The sequence below is a fragment of the Salvelinus namaycush genome, chromosome 7 (genome assembly GCF_016432855.1).
Source record: "Salvelinus namaycush isolate Seneca chromosome 7, SaNama_1.0, whole genome shotgun sequence".
Classification (NCBI taxonomy): domain Eukaryota; kingdom Metazoa; phylum Chordata; class Actinopteri; order Salmoniformes; family Salmonidae; genus Salvelinus; species Salvelinus namaycush.
In genome coordinates this window covers 59,604,783-59,628,801 of record NC_052313.1, presented here as the reverse complement: position 1 = coordinate 59,628,801, position 24,019 = coordinate 59,604,783, and the positions used below count along the sequence as shown (strand labels likewise).

General features: G+C 44.1%; 1 long non-coding RNA gene and 1 pseudogene across 1 annotated transcript; both read right to left on the bottom strand.

Moving 5' to 3' along the window:
- Positions 1–3,644: 3,644 nt before the first annotated feature.
- LOC120050882 lies at positions 3,645–5,543 on the bottom strand (annotated as a pseudogene).
- A 557-nt stretch (positions 5,544–6,100) lies between these two features.
- On the bottom strand, positions 6,101–23,219 carry LOC120051547. Its single transcript, XR_005477282.1, has 3 exons — positions 22,013–23,219; positions 20,484–20,669; positions 6,101–6,151 (listed from the first exon to the last, which is right to left on the bottom strand). It is a non-coding gene; the product is annotated as an uncharacterized LOC120051547 (long non-coding RNA).
- Between the last annotated feature and the right edge of the window lie 800 nt (positions 23,220–24,019).

The window sequence follows — 24,019 nt, the reverse complement described above, 5'->3', positions numbered from 1 at the left end:
AGCTGCTGTTGTATCCCTTCACTAAATCTTGAACTATATCGATATATCTATGCGTGTTGTGAGCTGTAAAATATCGCCACATCCGCTCCTTCAGAGTTCTGTTAAAGCGTTCAACAACTGAAGCTTTCAAATCCGAGCCTGTAGCAAAATGTACGATATTGTGCTTCATGAGTTTCTGAAAAGTATTATTAAAAAATGATTTTCCACCATCAGTCTGCACTTTCTTGGGGGCTCCTCCTTCCTTCAAGATAGAGTCAAAGGCCCGGGTCACCTCTGCCCCGCTCTTATTTTTTAAGCCCCTTACAAATGCTATTTTAGAGAAAATATCTATAACCGTTAGCATGTAGCGATTTCCATCATTTTTATCTGCAAGGGCCTGCATGTCACATAGATCCGCCTGAAATTGGGACAAGGGATGCGTAGAAAAAACTATATTTCTTGGAAATTGTTTTCTTACAGGTTTATGGAGAGTATAGGCATCCTGCTCTGATAACCACTCATTCACTTTAGCATCGCTTAACAGGCTACCTGTTTCTTCGTCTATAGCTCTCTGGAAATGCTCTTTACCCCCATAAGACCCGGGGTTAGAGGGATTATAATAAATGTTTTTCAACATCTGCTCCGCCATCCTTCTTGCCTCGCTGAGGTACAATAACGTTAATGAGCCACTTTCAAATAACGACAACATTTCACTTTCATTTTAGAATTTTTATTTTATGCATCAAGTATTATTACGTATACAGACAATTCAGGATTCTTTGCAGGATACATGTCCCAGTTTTCTCAACGATCACAGCATGCAACACCCTGTATATTTGGTTTAGATTTACAGGCTTGTGTCGCTGAATTTTTTTAAACACACATGTCCGATATATAAGCATATAAACAACAAATATGATACACGTTACAATTAAATAGTGTTTCAAACAAATAAAGTAAAATCTTAGACAAAGTTGTTTCTAATTCTTCAGAATCATCCACAAGACGTGATACCAGTTGTGTCCATTGCAGACTCTCGCCCGTATGTCGTACATAATTCATGATTTGTTCCATTTTCAGCACACGCTCTTCATTAACCCAGGCATTGTGTGTTGTGTAGAACGATACATTGTTCACTTTATTTTCAATAATCTGATGCATAACATTTGTAAGTTCTCTCAAAATATTTTTTTTATTTATTCTCTCTAACATCGTAGACACATAGTTACCCATTGCTTTACAACTAAATAACAAAATGTCACTCGGTCTCTTGGGGTTTATTGAGCCAGAAAGTCATCACATCAGCCACCACAGCTTCCCGGTATTTATTGTCGTCCACCAGGGTGTGTCGGATTTCTTTGAGTTTCTCGTGGATGTAGATTGCCTCCTTCAGTTCATGTAGGAATGCCTCGGTTACCCCGTAAACTCTGGGGATAGACGGCACAAGACCCATAGACTTCAGGGCTCTGACCAGCGATGGTATAAACCTGCAGGACCACAGTCTTTTCACCAGCTCCTCAAAATGGTTGAAGAAGTAGTATCTTGGCGGGTCGTATAGGCACGGATGACGGCGCTGGCTGGGTTGATTGATCTCACAACCGATGCATTTTTCTCTTATATATTCTCCAATCACCACGTCTAAAAGTGTGGCTACAGAGGCCTTGATGGTGTCCACAAAAATAGTACTGACTACCCCATCAAACACATCCTCAGGCTGTGTAAATGTAGGGGGTGTCGTGGGTCTCGCCAGGGGGGAGTAGAATGTCGGGCTGCGAGGCATAGAGTCCTTAGGGTCTGGCCCCCATGTCGTATCGGAGTCCTGGTATGTTGTATGAATATCCATGGTGTATGATGAAATGAAGAACTGGAGGCTTTAAGGGCACTCCTTTTATTGTTGAACCAGTCCTTTGGGTATCAGGGCGTGGTTAACGCAGCCGCGTACTTAGTTTTCTTCGGAGGCTGTCCCTTCTGAGGATGTACCTTCTTGGGGCTCCTTTGAATCATAATCCTCAGGATTCGTATATAATATGCACTTCTTTACATGAACAATGCTCTGCCGCTGTTGGCTCTGTACAAAGAGAGCGTCCAACAGCTGTAACATTTTCAATTCCATTAGATCCCAAATTTTAAAAGGAATAAGCATGCGCAACCTAAAATCCCCAGTCAGGCCACCATCACGAATGTTTTGGTTGCGGGTTTCCTCGTTGCTGATATAGAACTCCACGTAGCCACATGGAAGTCCATTCTTTCTTTGTATCTTCACCCTGTGAAATATTCTTCCTGAGGAGTCAGGGGCACCTTCCCAACGGGTCTCGTAGCCCGTGAACAAGCTATAACCCTTGGTGATAAGGCTCAGTTCGGGACACACAACCTTGCGAAAAACCATCCAGTCTTCAAGCCTGTAGTCCACTCCTAAAGTCTGATCTGTATATTCTTCTCCTACCGTATAGAGGTTCACTCTACAGGCCAGGTAATCAAACCGATACCCTCATTGATGTCCATTAGACATCAGCACTTGATCTTTCAGAGCAGTTGCGGGCAGTATTTGGGTTCTATACACACTTAGAAACCGGCTTGATACTTGGCCCTTTCTCTATGTTTCAACCGAGGTCCTGCTTCCGTTGTTACAGTCATCACTGCTTTGCCACTGATCACAAAATCCACGCTGATTTTTAAAATCTTGTTTAGTGTTCTGGGGCCGCATATCTTGTTCTGGGCTTTATTTATAAGGCGTCTGCCAACCCCAATACCCCAGGACATTCGTGTTTCATAGACAACAACCCTAAGGTCAATAAAACAGGGGGTGGGGGGGTCAAACTATTTTAAATGTTCATCCCCCCCAGTTCAAAGAGGTCCCTAGACATCAATCATCATGACAACTTCAAAGGCATTATATAAATATTGTCGCACTCACTAAGGCGTGAGAACAGGAACAGGATGCCCATATATGGGCATAACCACGCGATCACTTCCCGCCAGGATGTCCTGACCGGATGCCCAAATATGGGCATGCACACGTCATCCGGACATAGGGTCATAAATCAAACGTTTGACGTGTGCCGTCTACTTTATTCTCTCTCACACCAAAACTGACAAGGTGCACACTGATCAGTAAAGAGAGGCTAACATTCTGTAACGCTCCCTTTCCTCTGCACAGTTCTCTCACAGTGAGAAACTATAGGATTACAATAGTGTTCTACACTTTCTTCATTTGATCCAATTCATCGTTGCCAATTATTTAATGACATGAGAATTAAGTGGAGTGTCTAATCTTAGCTGGTCTGAGAGAACTGATGAGGCTTCTCTCCTTTATGTATACATTGATGTCTTTTTAAATGGCCCAATCTGTAGAATCTCTTACCACAGTCAGAAGCCTTATCACTGCACTCTCAAGTGTGTATCCGTTGGTGTGTTTTTACATTGCCCAATTGGGAAAAACTCTTGCCATATTGAGAGCAGAAGTAAGGCTTCTCTCCTTTGTCTTTTCTCTAATGACCTTTAAGCTCAGCTGGTGTTTTAACATTTTCTACAGTCAGATCAGTGGTAAGGCTCCTCTCTTGTGTTTCCCTTAGTGTCTTTTTAAATGGCACACTCAAGAGAAACTCTTTCCACAGTCAGAGCAGGAGTACGTCTTCTCTCCAGTGTGTGTATATGTTCAGATCATTTTAAGGTGTCTGGAAGAGAGAAACTTGCCCCACAGTCAGAAAAGGAGTAAGGCTTCTCTCTTTTGTGTATACGTTCATGTTGTTTTAAGGTGCCCAGGTGAGAGAAACTCTTTCCACAGTCAGAGCAGGAGTAAGGCTTCTCTCCTGTGTGTGTTCTCTGATGAACTTTTAGGTCAGTTGATGTTTTGAAGCATTTTACACAGTCAGAGCAGGAGTAAGGCTTCTCTCCTGTGTGTATACAATCATGTTGTTTTAAGGTGTCCGGACGAGAGAAACTCGCCCCACAGTCATAGCAGGAGTAAGGCTTCTCTCCTGTGTGTATACGTTTATGTTTTTGTAAGGTGCACGGTCGAGAGAAACTCTTACCACAGTCAGAGCAGGAGTAAGGCTTCTCTCCTGTGTGTATACGTTCATGTTGTTTTAAGGTACCCAGTTGAGAGAAACTCTTTCCACAGTCAGAGCAGAAGTAAGGCTTCTCTCCTGTGTGTATACGTTCATGTTTTTTTAAGGTGCCCAGTCGAGAGAAACTCGCCCCACAGTCAGAGCAGGAGTAAGGCTTCTCTCCTTTGTGTATACGTTCATGGTGTTTTAAGGTGCCCCGTTGAGAGAAATTCTTTCCACAGTCAGAGCAGAAGTAAGGCTTCTCTCCTGTGTGTAAACGTTCATGTATTTTTAGGTGGCACAGTTGAGAGAAACTCCTTCCACAGTCAGAGCAGGAGTAAGGCTTCTCTCCTGTGTGTATATGTTCATGACGTTTTAAGGTGTTCCGATGAGAGAAACTCGCCCCGCAGTCAGAGCAGGAGTAAGGCTTCTCTCCTGTGTGTGTTCTCTGATGAGCTTTTAGGTCAGTTGATGTTTTGAAGCATTTTCCACATTCAGAGCAGGAGTAAAGCTTTTCTCCTGTGTGTATACGTTCATGTTGTTTTAGGTGGCTTGGTCGAGAGAAACTCTTTCCACAGTCAGAGCAGGAGTAAGGCTTCTCTCCTTTGTGTGTACGTCCATGTTGTTTTAAGGTACCCAGTTGAGAGAAACTCTTTCCACAGTCAGAGCAGGAGTAAGGCTTCCCTCCTTTGTGTGTACGTTCATGTTTTTTTAAGGTGCCCAGTCGAGAGAAACTCACCCCACAGTCAGAGCAGGAGTAAGGCTTCTCTCCTGTGTGTATATGTTCATGACGATTTAAGGTGTTCCGGCGAGAGAAACTCGCCCCGCAGTCAGAGCAGGAGTAAGGCTTCTCTCCTGTGTGTATATGTTCATGTTGTTTTAGGTGGCTTGGTCGAGTAAAACTCTTTCCACAGTCAGAGCAGGAGTAAGGCTTCTCTCCTTTGTGTGTACGTTCATGTCGTTTTAAGGTGTCCCGATGAGAGAAACTCTTTCCACAGTCAGAGCGGGAGAAACGCTTCTCTCCTCTGTGTGTTCCAAGATGAACTTTTAGCGCAGTTGATGTTTTGAAGCATTTTCCACATTCAGAGCAGGAGTAAAGCTTTTCTCCTGTGTGTATTTTTAGGTGTATTTTTAGCTTTGATAGAAATGGGAAAATCTCCTCACAATGTGGGCAGTGGTGAGACCTCTTTGCTCTGTGATCTTCCTGCTGATGCTCTCTGGATGTAGAGAATGTCTCAACATGGTCTCCTGTGTGAACAATATCAGAACAACCAGTCAATTGGTGTGATATACATGTCAATCAAATGTATTTTATGAAGCTCTTTTTACAAAAGTTGTAACAAAGTCCTTTACAGAAACCAACCCAAAATCCCCAAAGAGCAAGCAATGCAGGTGTAGAAGCACAGTGGCCACGAAAAACTCCCTAGAAAGCAGGAACCTTGGAAGAAACAGAGAGGAACCAGGCTCAAAGGGGTGGCCGGTCCTCTTCTGTCTGTACCGGGTGACATATGTATTCATATCAGTAGGCTGTACAATACAGGGGAATAAAACTAATCTAAAAGTGGGTAAGAGATGAAAGCTAAAAAGGGGCGTGTCATCCTCCACTCACGATCACAAGGGTTAGTAACTACACAGACTCACTTCATAGAACTTTAAAACACTGGCAGTTTGTCTACTTCACTTCTTTAGTCTACTCTCTGATCACTCCAGATAGCTCAGTTAATAAAACAAATGCTGGCAATACTGGTGTCAAACCATGCAAGTGTCAGTAGCATGAAATAACATCTACCTTCTCATTGAAACAGTTCTACTGCAACTTTTCATGCACAGTGGGAAGTTGGAATGAACAACAAACTTAGTTAGATAGAACCTGCTCTTACCATGATTAACAGATTTCCCAATCTTCTCCTCCTCTTCTTCATCTTTAATGTTGACATTCAGCTCCAGTGTTTGACTGCAGTCTTCCAGCTTCACAGATGCCATCTCTGGATCCTGCAGTGCAAACTGGGCCCCACTGTCACAATCAGGACCCAGTGACTGTGGGTTTGGACTCAGTGTGGAAGGAGAGAGGCAGGCTGGGTTTGTCGTTACTGTTGATGTTACCGGCCTCAGACTTAATTCTAGTCCTGTAGTAACAATGAGAAACAGACACAAAAAGTTATTGTCTTGACAGTTCTGGCACTTTCTTTATTCTCTAAAAATATGTTATATGTTCAATTATCTAATTCAGTGCTTGACTTGGACTGAAATAGGTGCCGGTACTGTTTATATTTAGGCACAGGAGCTCCACAATACTGTTGAGCTAATATTCTATAAGAGGAACTGTCAAGACTTCCGCCGAAGTCGGTCCCTCTCCTTGTTCGGGCGGCGCTCGGCGGTCGACGTCACCGGTCTTCTAGCCATCGCCGATCCATTACATGTTCAGTATTTAACCTCTGTTTCCCACATGTATGTGTGCGTGTTTGTTCTATGTTGATGGCTATATCTGACGGCTGGTATTTTGTTGCTGGGCTTTGTATCTACGCCTGTTTATTCGTGGTACCGGTATATTTCACACAACGCTCCATTCTATTGTTTCTATACTGGTGTTTTTTTTTTTTTTTTTTTTTTTTAAATACCTTGTCCACGCATCTCAACACTCCTGCGCCTGACTCCTTTTCACCAGTTACCCAAAGCCTTGACAGAAACACACACCTCAAATGGAGTCAGCAGGAGCAGGTGCCCCTGCAGTAGGGGTCGAGGAGCGAGTCCAGCAGCACTCTAAAATTCTCCAGCATCTCGGCAGCGCCATGGACCGCGTGCTGCAAACCATGGAGCGATGGAAGAGAGGAGGAGTTCCTCCAGCGTCTCCACCAGCACCACCAGTTTCACCTATAATCACCCCTCCTTCACCTGGTCCCAGTGGGATTCGGCTCGCCCTCCCGAGGGAGTATGATGGTACGGCGGCGGGATGTCAGGGGTTCTTGCTCCAGCTAGAGCTCTACCTGGCAACCGTCCACCTGGCTCCCTCAGGCTGTGAGAGCGTGGCCGCCCTCGTCTCCTGCCTCTCAGGGAAGGCCCTGGAGTGGGCCTCCACTTCGGGATTTCACATGAACGTCTCGTACACCTGAGGCAGGGGACGAGGAGCGCACAGGAGTTCGTGATGGAACGACAGGGCCCTGATCGATCACTACCGGTGCAGTTTGCGCGAGGACGTCCGTCGGGAGTTGGCCTGCAGGGACACCACTCTCACATTCAACCAGCTGGTGGACCTGTCCATCCGGCTGGATAACGTGCTGGCTACCCGCGGACATCCAGATCGGGGTCTGTCAATTCCATCCCCCATCACCACCGCTCCGACGCCCATGGAGCTGGGAGGTGCTGCACTTAGGGCGACCTGAGGCGGGGCCATTCCATGCACCATCTGTGGCCGGAGAGGTCAAACTGCCGGTAGGTGCTGGGGAGGTTCCTCTGGGAGTCGAGGCAGCAGGCAGGGCACTCTCGTTTCACCCCAGGTGAGTCGGCACCAGGCTCACCCAAAGCATTGGAATTGTGCGATAAATCTCCTGGTAGACGCAGCACTTCCCAGGAGTCACGTGTATCCCCTGTCGCAAGAGGAGACGGCGGCTATGGAAACAAATGTTTCCGAATCTCTGGGGCAGGGGTACATTCGGCCCTCCACTTCACCTGCCTCCTCGACTTTATTTTTTGTGAAGAAGAAGGATAGAGGTCTGCGCCCGTGTATTGACTATCGAGGCATTAACCAAATCACTGCGAGGTAGTTACCCGCTGCCTCTCATAGCCAGTGCGATCGAGTCAATGCACGGGGCACACTTCTTCACAAAATTGGATCTCAGGAGCGCTTACAACCTGGTGCGTATCCGGGAGGGAGAAGAGTGGAAGATGGCGTTTAGTACCACATCAGGCCATTATGAGTACCTTGTCATGCCATACGGGTTGATGAATGCTCCATCAGTCTTCCAATCCTTTGTAGACGAGGAACCTGCACGGGCAGGGTGTAGTGGTGTATATCGATGACATTCTGATATACTCCGCTACATGCGGCGAGTATGTGTCCTTGGTGCGCAGGGTACTTGGACGACTATTGGAGCATGAACGGAACGTCAAGGCTGAGAAATGCCTGTTCTTCCAGCAGGCCGTCTCCTTCCTAGGGTATCGCATTTCCACATCAGGGGTGGAGATGGAGAGTGACCGCATTTCAGCTGTGCGTAATTGGCCGACTCCCACCACGGTAAAGAAAGTGCAGCGGTTTCTAGGGTTTGCCAACTACTACCGGAGGTTCATCCGTGGCTTTGGTCAGGTAGCAGCTCCCATTACCTCACTGCTGAAGGGGGGACCGGTGCGTTTGCAGTGGTCGGCTGAGGCGGACAGGGCTTTTGGTCACCTGAGGGCTCTGTTTACCTCGGCTCCCGTGCTGGCTCATCCGGATCCCTCTTTGGCGTTCATAGTGGAGGTGGACGCGGGTCCAAGGCTGGGTTAGGACCCGTGCTCTCTCAGCTCTCAGGAACGCCACCAAAGCGCCGCCCCTGTGCCTTCTTTTCGAAGAAGCTCAGCCCAGCGGAGCGACGTGGGGGACAGGAAGCTGTTGGCTGTCGTCAAGACCTTGAAGGCGTGGAGACATTGGCTTGAGGGGGCTAAACACCCTTTTCTCATCTGGACTGACCACCGCAATCTGGAGTACATCCGGGCGGCGAGGAGACTGAACCCTCGCCAGGCAAGGTGGGCCATGTTCTTTACCCGTTTTGTTTTCACCCTGTCCTACAGACCAGGTTCCCAGAACGCTAAGGCAGACGCACTGTCCCGGATGTATGACACGGAGGAGCGGTCCATGGATAACACTCCCATACTCGCGGCCTCTTGCCTGGTGGCACCGGTAGTATGGGAGCTGGACGCGGACATCGAGCGGGCGTTACGTGCAGAGCCCACTCCCCCCAGTGTCCAGCTGGGCATCTGTACGTTCCGTCTGCTGTCCGCGACCGTTTGATCTATTGGGCCCACACGTCACCCTCCTCTGGTCATCCGGGTATCGGCCGGACAGTGCGTTGTCTCAGTGGGAAGTACTGGTGGTCCACCTTGGCTAAGGACGTGAGGGTTTATGCTTCCTCCTGCTCGGTGTGCGCCCAGTGCAAGGCTCCTAGGCACCTGCCCAGAGGGAAGTTACAACCCTTACCCATTCCACAACGGCCGTGGTCACACCTGTCGGTGGACTTCCTAACGGATCTTCCTCCCTCACAGGGGAACACCACGATCCTGGCCCTGGTGGATCGGTTTTCTAAGTCCTGCCGTCTCCTCCCTTTGCCCGGTCTCCCTACGGCCCTACAGACTGCGGAGGCCCTGTTCACACACGTCTTCCGGCACCACGGGGTGCCTGAGGACATAGTATCTGATCGAGGTCCCCAGTTCACATCAAGGGTCTGGAGGGCGTTCATGGAACGTCTGGGGGTCTCGGTCAGCCTTACCTCAGGTTTTCACCCCGAGAGTAACGGGCAGGTGGAGAGAGTGAACCAGGATGTGGGTAGGTTTCTGCGGTCCTATTGCCAGGACCGGCCGGGGGAGTGGGCGGCGTTCATACCTTGGGCAGAGACGGCCCAAAACTCGCTCCGCCACTCATCCACTAACCTCTCCCCCTTCCAGTGCGTACTGGGGTACCAGCCGGTTCTGGCACCTTGGCATCAGAGCCAGATCGAGGCTCCTGCGGTGGACGACTGGTTTAGGCGCTCGGAGGAGACATGGGACGCCGCTCATGTGCAGTGGGCCGGGAGGCGTCAGAAGACTGGCGCAGACCGCCACGGCAGTGAAGCGTCCTCCACATGCCCCTCTCGACCCTCCACCTGCCCCTCCACCTGCCCTGCCGGAAGCTGGGCCCGCGGTTTGTGGGGCCATTCAAAGTCCTGAGGAGACTGAACAAGGTTTGTTACAGGTTACAGCTTCCCCCCGATTACCATATTAACCCCTCGTTCCATGTGTCTCTCCTCAGGCCGGTGGTGGCTGGTCCACTCCAGGAGTCTGAGGTGTGGGAGGTTCCTCCGCCCCCTTTGGACATCGAGGGGGCCCCGGTGTATGCAGTTCGAGCCATACTGGACTCGAGGCGTCAAGCGAGGGGCCTTCAGTACCTCGTGGAGTGGAAGGGGTACGGTCCAGAGGAGAGATGCTGGGTGGAGGACGTATTGGACCCGTCGATGCTGCAGGAGTTCCACCGTCTCCATCCGGGTCGCCCTACGCCTCGTCCTCCGGATCGTCCCCGAGGCCGGTGACAGCGCGCGGCTCAAGGGGGGGTACTGTCATGACTTCCGCCGAAGTCGGTCCTTCTCCTTGTTCGGGCGGCGCTCGGCGGTCGACGTCACCGGTATTCTATCCATCGCCGATCCACTTTTCATTTTCCATTTGTTTTGTCTTTGGTTTTTTCACACCTGGTTTCAATTCCCCCATTACAGATTCAGTATTTAACCCGCTGTTTCACACATGTATGTGTGCGTGTTTGTTCTATGTTGATGACTGTATCTGACGGCTGGTATTTTATTGCCGAGCTTTGTATGAACCCCGTTTATTCATTGTACCGGTATATTTCACGGACCGTTGGTGTTTTTGGTGTTTTTTCGTGTATTAAATACCTTGTCCACGCATCTCAACTCTCCTGCGCCTGACTCCTTTTCCCCAGTTACCCAAAGCCTTGACAGGAACATGAGCTCAAACAGTAGACATTTGAAGTGCCGGTTCTCAGCTCCAGTGAGCTCCTGTCCAAGTCAAGCACTGATCTCATTTCAATGGATCAGGTAGCTAAGCATTGACAACAAAACATTCATTAATTCATATTACACAAAGTACACATTTTAAAATTAGTCTACACAAAGTAAGTGCACTTAAACTGAAGTAGATTTCCCAAATTCACATAAATAGCAAAAAAACATTTAGTACAAGTTTAGTTTTAACCCTGTCTTCACTGTATTATTTTAATCAAAAACCAATTGTGTTTCCCGTTCACACCATAGTAACATTTATAGATAAAGATAGAAGCAACTGAAGGTGTCTGAATATTAGTACACATGTAGAAAACTCAGTATAGAGACAAAGGAGAGTCGCAATTCAACGGCTCAGACACGAGAGTTATGTGGCAGGGTCTACAGTCAATCACAGATTACAAAAAGAAAACTAGCCCCGTCGCGGACCAGGATGTCTTGCTCCCAGACAGACTAAACAACTTCTTTGCTCGCTTTGAGGACAATACAGTGCCACTGACACGGCCCGCTACCAAAACCTGCGGGCTCTCCTTCATTGCAGCCGAAGTGAGTAAAGCATTTAAACGTGTTAACCCTCGCAAGGCTGTAGGCCCAGACGGCATCCCCAGCCGCTTCCTCAGAGCATGCGCAGACCAGCTGGCTGGTGTGTTTACGGACATATTCAATCAATCCTTATCCCAGTCTTCTGTTCCCACATGCTTCAAGAGGGCCACCATTGTTCCTGTTCCCAGGTAACTGAGCAAAACGACTACCGCCCCGTAGCACTCACTTCCATCATCATGAAGTGCTTTGAGAGACTAGTCAAGGACCATATCACCTCCACCCTACCTGACACCCTAGACCCACTCCAATTTGCTTACCGCCCCAATAGGTCCACAGACGACGCAATCGCAACCACACTGCACACTGCCCTAACCCATCTGGACAAGAGGAATACCTATGTGAGAATACTGTTCATCGACTACAGCTCAGCATTTATTAACACCATAGTACCCTCCAAACTCGTCATCAAGCTCGAGACCCTAGGTCTCGACCCCGCCCTGTGCAACTGGGTCCTGGACTTCCTGACGGGCCGCCCCCAGGTGGTGAGGGTAGGTAACAACATCTCCACCCCGCTGATCCTCAACACTGGGGCCCCACAAGGGTGCGTTCTGAGCCTACTCCTGTACTCCCTGTTCACCCACGACTGCATGGCCATGCACGCCTCCAACTCAATCATCAAGTTTACAGACGACACTACAGTGGCAGGCTTGATTACCAACAACGACGAGACGGCCTACAGGGAGGAGGGCCCTCGGAGTGTGGTGTCAGGAAAATAACCTCACACTCAATGTCAACAAAACAAAGGAGATGATCGTTGACTTCAGGAAACAGCAGAGGGAGCACCCCCCTATCACATCGACGGGACAGTAGTGGAGAGGGTAGAAAGTTAAGTTCCTCGGCGTAAACATCAGGACAAACTGAATTGGCCCACCCACACAGACAGCGTGGTAAAGAAGGCGCAGCAGCGCCTCTTCAACCTCAGGAGGCTGAACAAATTTGGCTTGTCACCAAAAGCACTCACAAACTTTTACAGATGCACAAACGAGAGCATCCTGTCGGGCTGTATCACCGCCTGGTACGGCAACTGCTCCGCCCATAACCGTAAGGCTCTCAAGAGGGTAGTGAGGTCTGCACAACGCATCACCGGGGGCAAACTACCTGCCCTCCAGCACACCTACACCACCCGATGTGACAGGAAGGCCATAAAGATCATCAAGGACAACAACCACCCGAGCCACTGCCTGTTCACCCAGCTATCATCCAGAAGGTCAGTACAGGTGCATCAAAGCAGGGACCGAGAGACTGAAAAACAGCTTCTATCTCAAGGCCATCAGACTGTTAACCTGATGAGGACCAGAGGGCGCTGTTTTCACTTTGGGGGAAAATCGTACCCAATTTAAACGGCCTCGTACTCAATTCTTGCTCGTACAATATGCATATTATTATTACTATTGGATAGAAAACACTCTAGTTTCTAAAACCGTTTGAATTTTGTCTGTGGGTAAAACACAACTCATTTGGCAGCACACTTTCTGACCAGGAAGTGGAAAGTCTGAAATCGATGCTGTGTTCAAGTGTCTGCCTATAAATGGGCATGATACGTATGACTATACGTGCACGTCATACACCTTCCCCTAGATGTCAAGAAGAAGTGAGAGGAGAAAGGAGTTGATTATCTCGGTCTGAGGTTGAATAAACCCTCTTGGAACGACGTGTCCCCCATTTTCTGTTCTCTGCAAGGCGCGTGATGGGACCTGTTATTGCCTACTGGAAAGCTGTCGTTATGGGTGAATACTATCTCCGGCTTTGATTTTATTTGATACATGTCACAATATCATCGTAAAGTATGTTTTTTCAATATAGTTTTATTAGACTATTGAAATTTATTCGGGACGTTAGGCGTGTTGCGTCGTTTGCGTTTGTTCACGAAGGAGAGGTTAGCGCCGCATGGCCAGTGTGCTTGCTAATTCAAGAGGGAAAGAGGACGTTCTGAATCCAAACAACGACGGTTCTGGACAAAGGACCCCTTGTACAACATTCTGATGGAAGATCAGCAAAAGTAGGAACCATTTTGTGATGCTATTTCATATATCTGTCGAACTGTGTACTAGTAGCTTTGCGCTCAGGTTTTGGTTATTCCCTTGCCATAACTAAGTCTTATGTCGTAATGAAGATATTTTTAGAATTCTAACACTGCGATTGCATTAAGAACTAATGGATCTATCGTTTCCTATACAACATGTATTTTTTTGTAATGTTTATGAATAGCTATTTGGTCAGAATAGGTGAGAGTCTAATAGAAATATCCGCACATTCTGGGAAAAATATGCTACGTTAGCACATTGTATAACCACGGATTTCAGCTCTAAATATGCACTTTTCGAACAAAACATAAGTGTATGTATAACCTGATGTTATAGGACTGTCATCTGAGGAAGGTTTATGAAGGTTAGTGAAATTTAATATCTTTTGCTGGTTTATTCGCTAACGCTAAAGTGCCTATTGCTATCGCTAACGTGCCTTGATGAATGAATGCGGTAGTGTGGTAGGCTATTGTAGTAAGCTAATATAATGCTATATTGTGTTTTCGCTGTAAAACACTTAAAAAATCGTAAATATTGGCTGTATTCACAAGATCTTTGTCTTTCATTTGCTATACACCATGTATTTTTCAGAAATGTTTTATGATGAGTATTTCGGTATGTCACGTTGGTGTCTAATTATTCTGGCTGCTTTCGGTGCAATTTCTGATTGTAGCCGCAATGTAAACTATGATTTATACCTGAAATATGCACATTTTTCGAACAAAACATAGATTTATTGTATAACATGTTATAAGACTGTCATCTGATGAAGTTGTTTCTTGGTTTCTTTGGTTTGTTCTAGGTTAGTTTGGTTGATTTTGTGCATGCTACCTGTGCTGTGAAAAATGTCTGTGCTTTTTTCTATTTGTTGGTGAGCTAACATAAATATATATTGTGTTTTCCCTGTAAAACATTTAAAAAATCTGACATGTTGGCTGGATTCACAAGATGTGTATCTTTCATTAGCTGTATTGGACTTGTTAACTTCTTGCGAATATAGGGGGTGCTGTTTCGACTTAGCATAAATTGGTCTCCAGATTAAACTGCCTAGTACTCAATTCTTGCTCGTACAATATGCATATTATTATTATTATTGGATAGAAAACACTCTCTAGTTTCTATAACCGTTGGAATTATGTCTCTGAGTGGAACAGAACTCATTCTACAGCACTTTTCCTGCCAGGGAGTGAGATTTCAGAAATCTTGGTCCCTGTTCCCAGTTCAGTTTTTAAGTCCCTGTGAATCCTATGGGGCTACAAACACTGCCTACGCCTTCCTCTAGATGTCAGTAAGTGGTGACAATTTGAATGGAGTCGATTGCGCAATCAGGGACTTTATAAAAGACAGAAAGGCGGAAGGAGCTTTCTTTTCTTCAATGCGCTCGACGCACGATGGACGTCGGACTGGCCTCTTTCCAAGCTTTGGTTTAGCCAGTAATATATCGCCGGTCATGTTTTTACTCGTTATAGGTGTTAAAAACATCATAAGGTAGTTAATTTAAACCGTTTTATAGCAATTTATATCCGTTTAGTGCGATTTTCTGGCATTTCTTTGTGACGCACTTCCAAGAGCTGGGCACTTTTCTAGTACATGCCGAACGTTAGTGGCCATTTCGACGGGACAAGAGGACATCTTTCGACCAAAAGACGATTAGACCGGAGAAAGGATACATTGCCCAAGATTCTGATGGAAGATCAGCTCATAGTAAGAACTATTTATGATGATAAATCGTTGTTCTGTAGAAAAATGTTAAACGCATATTCCGCCATTTTCTTTGGGGTAGCTTCGCTTTGGCGCACCCGGTATTGCACAGTAAGGATAATTTAAAAAATGTAATTCAGCGATTGCATTAAGAACTAATTTGTCTTTCAATAGCTGTCCAGCCTGTATTTTTTTGTCAAGTTTATGAATATTTATTCATTAGACTAGATCACTGTCCAATATGGCGCCCGACATTTTCAGGCCAGTTTTGCTACTATTCTCATTGTATAACCACGGTTTTTTGTGGCTAAATATGCACATTTTCGAACAAACTCTATATGTATGTTGTAATATGATGTTACAGGAGTGTCATCAGAAGAATTCTGAAAAGGTTAGTGAAAAAATTAATACATTTTGGTGGTGATAATGCTATCGCTCTTTTTGCCTTGAATCAATGCTCGGGTAACGTTTGCACATGTGGTATGCTAATATAACGATTTATTGTGTTTTCGCTGTAAAACACTTAGAAAATCTGAAATATTGTCTGAATTCACAAGATCTGTGTCTTTCCATTGCTGTGAGCTGTGTATTTTTAAGAAATGTTTTATGATTAGTAATTAGGTAATACACGTTGCTCTCTGTAGTAATTCTAGTCGCTTTGGGGAGATTTGTGATGGTGGCTGCAATGGCAAACTATGATTTATACCTGAAATATGCACATTTTTCTAACAAAACCTATGCTATACAATAAATATGTTATCAGACTGTCATCTGATGAAGTTTTTTCTTGGTTAGTGGCTATTTATATCTTTATTTGGTCGAATTGGTGATAGCTGGTGATGGAGTGAAAAAATAGTGGAGTAAGAAAAATGGTGTCTTTTGCTAACGTGGTTAGCTAATAGATTTACATATTGTGTCTTCCCTGTAAAACATTTAAAAAATCAGAAATGATGGCTTTATTCACAAGATCTGTATCTTTCATTTGGTGTCTTGGACTTGTGATTTAATGATATTTAGATGCTACTATTTACTTGTGACGCTATGCTAGCTATGCTAGTCAGTGGGGGGTGGTGGGGGGTGCTCCCGGATCCGGGTTTGGGAGGTGTTAGAGGTTAATGTGTGAAAGTTAAATATTTCTAAAAAATATTTTTTGAATTTCGCGCTCTGCCTTTTCAGTGGAATGTGGGAGGAGTTCCGCTAGCGGAACGCCGGGGCTAGAAAGGTTAAAAAGCCATCACTAACATTGAGTGGCTGCTGCCAACATACTGACTCAACTCCAACCACTTAAATAATGTAAAATATTGATGTAAAAAATGTATCACTAGCCACTTTAAACAATGCCACTTCATATAATGTTTACATACCCTACATTACTCATCTCATATGTATATACTGTACTCTATACCATCTACTGCATCTTGCCATCTTGATGTAATACATGTCACTAGCCACTTTAAACAATGCCACTTTTATATGTTTACATACCCTACATTACTCATCTCATATGTATATACTGTACTCGATACCATCTACTGTATCTTGCCTATGCCGTTCTGTACCATCACTCATTCATATATTTTTATGTACATATTCTTTCATTCCTTTACACTTGTGTGTATAAGGTAGTTGTTGTGAAATTGTTAGGTTAGATTACTCGTTGGATATTACTGCATTGTCGGAACTAGAAGCACAAGCATTTCGCTACACTCGCATTAACATCTGCTAACCATGTGTATGTGACAAATAAAAGTTGATTTGTATCATTGCCTGTGGGAATGTGCTGAAATACAAAGGTTTTGGAGCTCAGTACTGTACTATATCTCTGAGATGACCTTTACCCCAATACCACTAATCCCGAAACTAGTGGCGCACAATTGGCCCAGTGTAGTCCGGGTTAGGCCGTCATTGTAAAAAATAATTTGTTCTTAACCAATTTGCCTAGTTAAATAAAGGTTCAAAAATAAATAAAATAAACACTGCAGAAATGTTTTGGCACCCTCCCCCAGATCTGTGCCTCGCCATAATCCTTTCATGGAGCTCTACGGACAATTGTGTCTGAATGTTATTACAGATGTAGAGAACCGATAATCATTACATTTAGCTTCAAAATAGTACTGCAACTGTAAAAATTGTCTCTCTCTGCTGCACCCACACTGCCTGCACTGAAGTCTGTTGATGCAGATCGAGTGGGCACCGCCATTTTACCAGTTCGTGAATTTTTCCTTTCATGAAGCTCTACGGACAATTCCGTCGACCTCATGACTTGGTTTTTGCTCTGACATGCACTGTCAAATGTGGGACCTTATATAGACAGGTGTGTGCCTTTCCAAATCATGTCCAATCAATTGAATTTACCACAGGTTGACAACAATCAAGTAGTAGAAATATCTCTCTTATTTATTTAATACATTTTAGAATAAGGCTGTAACGTAACAAAACGTGGAAAAAGTCAAGGGGTCTAAATACTTTCCGAATGGGAGAGGGGGATAACTAGTCAGTTGTACAACTGAATGCTTTCAACTGAAATGTGTCTTCCACATTTAACCCAACCCCTCTGAATCAGAGAGGTGCAGGGGGCTGCCATAATCGACATTCACGTCTTCGGTGCCCCGGGAACAGTGGCTTAACTGCCTTGCTCAGGGGCAGAATGACATTTTTACCTTGTCAGCTCTGGGATTCAATCCAGCAACCTTTCGGTTACTGGCCCAACACTCTAATGCAAAAGGGGAATAAAACTATTCTAAAAGTATCTCATAAGTCAAGAACATTATGACCTATATCATCCTCCACTCACTATCACAAGGGTTAGTAACTACACAGACTCATTTCATATAACTTTAAAACACTGGCAGTTTGTCTCCTTCACTTCTTTAGTCTACTCTCTGAACACTCCAGATAGCCAAGTGAATAAAACAAATGCTGACAATACTGGTGTCAAACCATGCAAGTGTCAGTAGTAGTGATGCACCGATATGACATTTTTGGCCCATACCGATATCCGATATTTTCATTGACAAAAAAAACAAACAGCTACCGATACCCGATATTGACATTTTTTGCAGCCTTTTATGCATTTTAGTACAGTTAAATAGTTAACACACACACAAACACACACATGGACACAGCAGTCTAAGGCACAGCATCTCATTGCAAGAGGCGTCACTACAGTCCCTGGTTCAAATCCTGGCTGAATCACATCCGGCCATGATTGGGCGGCGCACAACTGGCCTAGCGTCGCCCGGGTTTGGCCGGGGTAGGCCATCATTGTAAATTAGAATTTGTTATTAACTGACTTGCCTAGTTAAATAAAAGGTTACAGAAACACACCAAAAAGTTATTTTGTTGGCATTTCCATACGTCCCCATTACCAATAAAACATAATCAAAACCTATTTCCTCACTTACTTGCTGTGCTGTTTCCTTGATCATTTGTTCAGTCGTTTCATTCTCAACCAGGATTTCTATAGAACGCCGTTTGGGTCTTTGCGTGTCAAAAAATAAGCTTGTTGACCAATCAGGACCTGAATATGACTGCCCGTCACATAATAATTTTACGCGGCCATAAATTTTTTACGTAGTTATTACACATTGATTACACAATCACTCGAATTTCATATGTCAACGATTCATCAATACGTATGCTATGATGCTGGTCATAAAAAAAGCTAGCTAACTCATGGATGCAAACAATGTTCTTCCCCAAAAACATCGCAAACTGACATTATCTGTTTCAGTAGCTATAGTCAGGTAGCTAACTATTTAGCTAGGTGTCATCATCTAAATTAACCCTAATTTATAAGACAGTTCTTATTTGATTAATGGTGGTCGGACCCATCTATGTGAAACTAGCCACAATAAAAATTAACCACAATAGTGAAATTTGCAGTTAGCCTTCAAAGTAAAGGTAGGGCATAATTCTACTATTTGTATTCATTTGCATCACTGTCAATGACATACTTTTATTTTGAAAACAAACAGCAAATTCCACTTTTGTGCTAATCCTTATTGTGGCTAGCTTCACAACACATAACCCGGTACGGTCGAGCGTCACTAGCCAGATGAAGCTAGTTGGCTGCTTATAACGGAAGCTTTGGGCAACAGGGTTAAGTAGCTGGCTAACTGTTTATTTTCATGAACTGAAGTTCAATTTCAATAGGCGAACAACAAGTGGCAACCTAGCTATTGTTTTCAGGCTGGTTGTATTGGTGCTAACATAAACTCGTACATCGCCTTGGTCCGTACAATTGCCCTTATTTTAGCGCCCCAAAAACGTAATACTTCCAGATCAACTGTAATGTCAATACCATTGTAAAGCACAATTTGAAGGTTTGTGTCGAATTTGAATAGGGTTTTTAGGGCGGTGCTAAAGTGATCTTAGAAGTAAACAGCGGCTTCGAGATTGATGATCGCATGCAATGATGACGCAAAAAAATGACTAGGTATCCCCCCTTACCCCCGTCACTGTCCATTTCTTGTTTTTAAATGACGAGAGAAGTGCTACACCTGCTGGAGAGAGATTGTAAGACAGAAATAGTTGCTTTACGCGTGCTGTACGTTACGGAATGACACGTCACGATGTAACAGAGGGTCAGTTTTTTCAGCTTTTCTCCAGTACTATAGAGCCATTACCATGTCGATCAACGCTTAAATAGAAACGTAGTTCACACCCCAGATTTTGAAGTCAACACAGTGTTGTGACTGTGTTGACTTCAAAATCTGGGGTGTGAACTACGTTTCTACTACGTTTCTATTTAAGCGTTGATCGACATGGTAATGGCCTTATAGTATTGGAGAAAAGCTGAAAAAAACTGACCCTCTGTTACATCGTGACCTGTCATGCCGTACAGTCCCATTAGTTTTCTTTGCAGCCTCGTTTGAATGTTGCGGTTGCGCACATTTGTACGGAATGGGGTGAGATTACGTTAGTGTGTACCGGTACTTGACCAGTCGGCGAAAGCCAACATCACCCACGACAGAGAACGGTTGATTGTCAAGGGCAATGGATTCCATTTCTTGGCTTTAATGGATTTTGCCTTTGAGTTGTCTCAGCTGAAATGTTCTTACTCTTTCAAATAAATGCTCGATCCACACAGCAGACATGGTGGGCTAGGGATAGGAATGCTGTGTCGCAAAATTTTACGCAAGTTCATTACGTCCTGTACCTACGTTATATAGGTAGGTATTTACATCAGCTTTGACATCGGTTTTGCACATCAGCGTTAAACTAGACATCTGATATGTTCACCGATATATTGTGTATCCCTAGTCAGTAGCATGAAATAACATCTACCTTCTCATTGAAACAGTTCATCATGAAACAGTTCTACAGCAACTTTTCATACACAGTGGGAAGTTGGAATGAAAAACACACACAAACTTAGAACGTGCTCTTACCATGAGAAACAGATTTTCTGTTTTAATTTTGGCATTCAGTTCCAGTGTTTGACTGCAGTCCTCCAGCTTCACTGATGCTATCTCTTGATCCTGCAGTTCAAAATGGGCTCCACTGTCACAATCAGGACCCAGTGACTGTAGGTTTTGACTCAGTGTGGAAGGAGAGTGTCGTGGAAATACCGGAGCCTGTGAGTTCAAAAAGACTTTATTACAAAGTAATAGAACCCGAGCTGGTTCATGAAGCAAGTGTCTTTCCAGCCTTGGCATACACTTTTTTTTTTTTTTTTTTTTAATAGTTTTCCTCCTTACGTCACACATATAAGTGACTCCTCTTTATGTTAATGATTCATCCCCTCTGGCATTTAGCCACCCTTATCTTTTTGCCTTGCACTAACTTTAGCTTGGTTTCACATTAGAGCATAGATTCCATTCATAGCAATGGTACAAAAATAAACAGACACACCCACTCTCAAGACAGGTGCATGTTTAATGGTGCCTAATGACCTAGACACACATATAGAGTGCACTTATTCTGCTGACTACTCTAAGATGTATAATGTGCACACATTTACTGGAAAATTCCCAATAAGAGGCAGGTTGGGTTTGTCCTCACTGTTGATGTTACCAGCCTCAGGCTTAATCTGAGTCGGTCTGTAGTAATAAATAGAAACGGATACAAAAGTTACTCTTGACAGTTCTGGCACTTTCTTTATTCTCTATAAGAGGAACATGAGCTCAAGCAGTAGAAATTTGAGGTGCTGGTACTCAGCTCCGGTGAGCTTCTGCCCAATTCAAGCACTGATCTAATTTCAATAGATCTGATAGCTAAGCATTGACAACAAAACATGAATTCATTCACATTAGACAAAGTATACACTTTAAATTAGGCTACAGAACTTAATCTATAGTAGATTTCTGAATTCACATAAATGACTCAAAAAAACATTTAGTACAAGGTTGCAGTATGTTTTAGGCAGCACTATGTACTATTTTCCTGAATAAACTTGTCTTCACTGTATTATTTCAATCAAAAACCAATAGTATTTCCGTTCACACCATAGTAACATTTATAGATAGACAGAAACAACTGAATGTTTCAATATTAGTACACATGTTGAAAACTGCTAATCATTACATTTAGCTCCAAAATGGTAGTGCAACCGTAAAATGGTCTCTCTCTGCGGCACCCTCACTGCCTGGACTGAAGTCCGTTGATGCAGACCGAGTGGGAGCCGCCATTTTACCAGCTCGTGAATTTTAACGTTACACAAAACCAACAACGACATGTAAAACGAACCCAGAAATCTCAAATTATTTTATCCTTTATGAAATTACCTTGACGAAATGATATACATCCACTCAGACTAACCCAGAGTATCTATGTCACTTGTAAAAATAAAAAATAAAGTGATCACGTTCACTCACGCGGTTTGGACCATTTTTTTTTTACCAAACGTGATAACTTGACGTATTTGTTACCTAGCATGTTATGACATGTTCTTTCGATATTAAAACGTGCTATTACATACCAGTAGTAATACATTTGAAACGGACACAGAAGTTGTCATCTCGACTGCACAATTCTGGCGTATCCTTTATTGTGAAGAATGATGTGCGCCCGCGCGGAACTTCCTGTTCCCCCACTACCAGTTTCTAAACCCAGAGACGCAAACAACGCGAGACTTCAGAGAACTTGTGAAGCGGACCAAGCCGGGGTTTGAGAAGTCAATGAGAGAAGTGAACAATTCTGATACTTTTGCAGTGGTTAATGGGGATCCTAATAAATACCAAAAATATTCAGTGGGCACACACTTTGAAACATGGCCATTCTTTTATCAATTTCATAACTGCAGTGGTTTATTCACAATCGCTCTCACTGCGTATCTTACATATCGCAGCATCACATGAGTAGGCAGACACTCTTCACTCTTCCAACGAAACTCCAGATATAACACATTTTATCGGTGCCCTGCTCCGAAAAACAATGCTCTCTCCTTCAGCTCTTCTGAGACGCATCAAACCAAAACCACTACTGGTCACTCTGACTGACTCTACCTTTCCTAATGCCTCCTTTACCATCTTCCTGACCTCAGATGATCTCCTAACAATACATAATTGTTGATGAATCGCGCTCCATAAGAAACCGATGTTCATTTACAACTTTTGGTCTGTTTGCTCCATTTTTCGTTGTCTCCGTCTTCCATTCAATTCTTACCAACTTCACTCAACTTGGAGCCATCAGACTCGAACAGCACTTTCGCTTCGCCATATTTCCCTACCCCAAACCAGACACCACGCTACGGACTAACTCCTGCATGTAGAATCCTGCATTGAAAAAAGGCAACAACTACAGGTTAAAGGGGAATTTCACCGTGGCTTTGCCATGGCATCAGTGGCGACGTCCACGGACGGTGAATTTTCAGCTATATCAGGTCCATCCATCATGGACTTTATTTCGCCCAAAATTGTCCGTCTGTTTTGATCCAAATATAGCTAATGTTTGTATACTCCATGTTTCATATGTTGGTCATTTTTGCTACCATCCTCTCTCCGCTTACTCCTGTCATTAGTATGTCCAGATGTAACAAATGTAATTATGACCTCAGCTAATGTAGTCATGTACATTAACTTAATGTAATCATTGGCATGTTGTATTGCACAGAAGCAACAAATACACTAGATGACATCATCTCTACTTCCTGTTAATGTAATTATTGTTCCTATGTTTTCTCAGCATACATTACATTAACTTTTACCGAACCTCAACCCCGTATCCGGGATCACCCCCCACCCCCCACACACTGATTAGCATAGCTAGCATAGCTTCACAAGTAGATAGTAGCATCTAAATATCATTAAATCACAAGTCCAAGACACCAGATGAAAGATACAGATCTTGTGAATAAAGCCACCATTTCAGATTTTTAAAATGTTTTACAGGGAAGACAAAATATGTAAATCTATTAGCTAAACACGTTAGCAAAATACACCACTATTCTAACTCCATCAGTTTCTTACTCCTTCAGGTGCTATCACCAATTCGGCTCAACTAAGATATTGATAGCCAATAACCTATAAAAAAAACCATCAGATGACAGTCTGATAACATATTCATGGTATAGGATAGTTTTTGTTAGAAAAAAGTGCATATTTCAGGTAGAAATCACAGTTTACAATTGCACCGACCATCACAAATCGACTAGAATTACTAGATAGAGCAACGTGTATGACCAATTTACTCATCATAAAACATTTCATAAAAATAGACAAAGCATAGCAATGGAAAGACCCAGTTCTTGTGATTTCAGACCATATTTCAGATTTTCTAAGCGTTTTTCAGCGAAAACACAATAAATCGATAAGTTAGCATACTACATGTGCAAACGTTACCAGAGCATCGATTCCAGCCAAAGAGCGCTATAACGTCAACATCGCCAAAAGATATTAATTTTTTCACTAACCTTCTCAGAATTCTTCCGATGACACTCCTGTAACATCATTTTACAACATACATATACAGTTTGTTCGAAAATGTG